The following is a 4440-nucleotide window of genomic DNA, read 5'->3' as shown; positions in this document are numbered from 1 at the left end:
GGAAGTACTTCACATGAACACAGCAAAAACTGCTCCTAACAGCCCAAGGATAATGTAAAGTATGGCGAATATCACAGTCTGGCGAATGCCACCGAGAACTCTCTGAGCATAATAGAATACTCTTTTCCCATCTGAAGAGAATAGCAGATATATGAACTGGTTCACAATTACCCCACCATCTTCCAGGGAGTCACTGATTCTGCATAGGCACCAAAGCTACAGAAAATAATAATATAAAGAAACGTTAGGGTTCATAACTTTGCAAGCATTTGTTCCATCTTTTAGAAAGGAAACTGGCAGAGCTGAGTATGTTCACTGATTTGCATCGGAATGAGGGATATTAAAGGACGAAAAAGGAAAACATCCATAAAAAAAGAAAATTTTCCTTTGTAAAATCGGTATTTATGCTTTCATAAAAGGGATAATTGGCATGCGTAGGACCACTCACTTCCTACAATAAACAGAACAACACGTCACCCTCATGCAGAATTCTCCTCTTTTGGGTTTGCACTTTCCCACTCGTGTGTTGTAGATAACAGACACAATGAAGGAAATCCTAAGATTGGCAAGCTTTTGTTGTATTGCTGTAAAGCAGTCTTGTCTAACCTTTTTAAATGTGAGGTCGAGGCATTCGCTTTTTGTCACCCAGTGGGCCGGCGAGCCAAATGTCAACAACCTCACCGAAAGCAGTACATTAAAAAGCGATATTGTGTGACCTTTGACACAATAGCATCACACGCAGTGATAGCCATGCAGCCCCAACGATAGCGTTTGGTGTAAGGGGCAGTGATTAAAGGTTAGTTGCTTGTGATTTCTTTCAGTGTTTATGTGTTAATATATTTGAGAAATAAAGGGGGCGACTGAGCGTAGCGAGGGAGCTTTAAGGATCTAGGGAGAGTTTGGGGGGTTTCCTGCCCCAAGAATTATTTTTCAAATATGGGTTTGAAATGGTGCATTTTACAGCAGAAAAGGTGATCAAAAAGCCATAAGTTTACAATCAGTTATAAAGGGCAACATGAAAATTCCATGTCACCAACAGCAGACAAGAACATTTCACAACACAACACTTTTTAATGATCAATATGTCCACAGTGTAAGACAGCACTGTCCATGATGTAACACATTGTCCTGCTGCTTGTACCCAAAATATGCCTCTGTAGCAAAATGTCTATGCTGGCTGTTCCCAATTTAGGCCAGCATTGTCCTGTACAAAGCAGGCGGAGGTGGGAGTAAGATTTGATGCAGCAGGAGGAACTGGGAATCGACAACATGTTGATAACATATTCTCCTATTAAGTTGACTGCACAATATTTTTCAATGTTTCCTTTCCAACAAGCTGAATATCGGCATTGCCATTGGCAATTCTCATGGGCCCACCGCATGCCGCTGTCAGAGATTCAGTGTGTGGGCATGCATTGGCAGTGCAGCACGTGGGCATGCATTGGCAGTGCAGCATGTGGGCATGCATTGGTGGTGCAGCACTTTGGTACGCACTGGCAGTGCACTCAGAATTTTTAAAACAAGACCAGGGGCTCTGTGTGCAACCACCAACCTAGCAGGCCTAGTGCACAATTTACCTTTCTTTCTTTCTTTCACCAATAAATCGGGGGAAAGAGCAAAGGCAGTCCCCCACTATCAGAAATAATGCACTCGAGTATCCCGCATTTGGGGACATAGCAGGGGTCAGCAAATCCGATGTGCAATGGGTGAGCCTCACCCTGGGAGATCTGCCTTTGTGATCACAGTTTCTACCGTGCCAGGTAAGTATGAGTTGCAAGCAAGAGGGCAGGGGTTGGGCCCATCCTGGAAGCCCCGCTAAGCGAGGGTGAGAAGGCCGGCCCTGGCCCAGGGCCAGGCCCAGCACTCACGGAAGCCACAACCCCACGACCCAGTTAATGTATTTATTTATGCAATGTTTGTCGGATATCCAACAAAAATTTCATAAATAAATACATTAACCGTGTCGTGGCTGAGGACTGTAACGCCACAACCCGTTTAATTTAATTATTTCTGCAATATTTGCCGACAAACATTTCAAAAACAAATAAATTAACCAGGCCATGGCTGAGGACTGTAACGCCACGACCTGTTTAATTTATTTATTTATGCAATGTTTGTCGGATACCTACTGGGTCGTGGCTGAGGACTGTGATGCCACGACCCGGTTCATTTATTTATTTATGCAATGTTTGTCAGATACATGTATCCGACAAATAGGGCAGAAATGAATCAATTACACGGGTCGTGGCTGAGGACTGTAACTTCCTCTGGTGACCACATGCATGGGGTCACCAGAGGAAGTTACAGTTTGCACGCAGGCACATATATTTTTTTTCTTTACTCTTGAGCCTTGCAGGCCACATAAAATGGCTTGGAGGGCCACATTGTGACCCAAGGGCCGTATGTTGGACAACCCTGCTGTAAAGGAACACCCAGCACCAAAAATACCTCTGCTTGGTGCTCATCTCTGTGCCAATGATTTTCGGAACTATGAAGTACAAGAAAAGTGTTGAGTACAACAAGTAGAGTAGGTATATGAGCTCACAAGTTGCAATGCACAACAAATGGCTGTATGGCCATCATGCAAACCTGATACTTTAAATAGGGTGGATCGGGAGAAGGAGGTGTGCAGAAGGGCGGTGAAGAATTGGAGTTTAAGTTGATTACAGCCATTTGTGTATGGCACCTTAGTCTGGGCCAATTGACACTTTCCTCCATAGATAGAATGTGCTTATGACTAAATGTGGAAAAAAACTTGCAAGAGGTGGTGTTGGGCACTGTGCAGGAGATTAACATCTCCATATTAGTGGGGCACCCTCACCACGCAGCAGCCCAACTGGTCATTCAAATGCGAGAAATTAAAAAATATGTCTCAGACAGAAATGTGGGGGGACTGAAGAGGGAGAATCAGAATGTGCCCTCCGTCCCGGTAGACCCTTCAACAGGAAGAAGAATCTGTGACAAAGTGGCCATTGTTCATACCAACTCGCACCCATTCCCACTGCTCCCACGATGGACGATTATCACGAGAGATACCGTCCCAGCAGACCTTACAATCCAGCATTAGTGTCAATCTTACCTAGAGTGAACGAGGAGATACTAGATGGAGCTGGAGACGGTTACATTGACAGAGTCGACTAAGCACTAACAAACCATGCCACCTGTCGGTAGAGAAGACACCATGATGACTTAGCTACGTTAGACATGTAGCACATAGGCTATCCGCACACCCTGGACACCCACACATGCTCAACTACACGAAGAACACAGGCATACAGCTCTAAAGTTAGAGGACAGTGACATATACATATTGTCTACACGTTTATTATTTTGCCATTAGGCCTGCTACAGCACCGCATTAACGCAAGAAGCAAGAAGAGTTTGTGTACATGGTTGCAGATGCTTATATGCAAATAGCCCCATGGTACGGCAGGAGCACTCAAGGGACCTGTTACCCTTAGCGCTCTAACCTACAGACTATTAGAAGACGTGTATAGTAGAAGCCAGACCATGGCCTAAGAAATCTAGCAGGCCGCGATCGGCATAGGAATGGGACCCCAAGCCTCACAGAATTATGTAGAAGCAGAACGACAGTGGCAGGAGCAAAGCCGCCATCAAGATCGCGATGTTGCAAATGACATTCCTCACTCTAAACCTAAGTAACACCGGCTGCAGGAGAGGTGTGCTCTCCCACAAAATGCAGAAAAATCCAGGGCTCCTAGACTTACAGTCGTGGTCTCTGAACATGTGACCTGGCCGAGCTGAAGGGCTGCCAAGATTGGGGCCTGGGAAGAGCAACCTGTTCCGCCGTCCAGACAATAGCTGAAACAAAGTTGTTGCAGTCACGGTACAGCACTGCGTTGGGAACCCGAGCGTGCTCATTACATCTATGGGCTACACACCGTCATGATGCTGACACATAGTTGCACCCTACTGATACATAATTATACAAGGCACTATTCACAGGTGTTCGACGGCTGGGAACAGAGTTAGTCCCAGGCGCGGGGGCTCCTGGCTCATTTAATCATAGCCAAGGTCCCTTGGGATTGACAGTGGGGGTCACCGACCAATCACGGGGCTTACTCACTGTAACAACTTTGAAGTAACAACTTTTTGGGAATGACTAAACATACCACCTGACAATACATGAGCCAATAACATAGCACCTCTATACGTTTCCATATGGGACCTACTACTCAACGGCCTATTCCGAGTTAGGATAGGTTTTTGAGACGGTTCCCAAGGATGACGCTAATTGTGACGTCAGATAACCACAAAACAGGCCTGCGAGCCAGGGTCCATTGAGAGATGCGTGGACTTTCTTCCATGTATCTGATCCCTGTGGTGCGTTTATTATAATAAACCACAGTAATTCCTTGCCTCTTGTGTGGACCTGACGCTCTTGATTGGGCAACGGGAAGGAGTTAGGTTTTCCATGGA

General features: G+C 45.7%; 1 non-coding gene across 1 annotated transcript; it reads right to left on the bottom strand.

Annotated features, from left to right (window-relative positions):
* Nucleotides 1-1604: 1604 nt before the first annotated feature.
* LOC138581524 (U1 spliceosomal RNA) lies at nucleotides 1605-1768 on the bottom strand. The gene has a single exon (XR_011304598.1). It is a non-coding gene; the product is annotated as a U1 spliceosomal RNA (small nuclear RNA).
* Between the last annotated feature and the right edge of the window lie 2672 nt (nucleotides 1769-4440).

The sequence above is a fragment of the Ambystoma mexicanum genome, chromosome 3p (assembly GCF_040938575.1).
Source record: "Ambystoma mexicanum isolate Mex_15411 chromosome 3p, UKY_AmexF1_1, whole genome shotgun sequence".
NCBI lineage: Eukaryota > Metazoa > Chordata > Amphibia > Caudata > Ambystomatidae > Ambystoma > Ambystoma mexicanum.
This window is presented reverse-complemented; position numbering and strand designations above follow the sequence as displayed.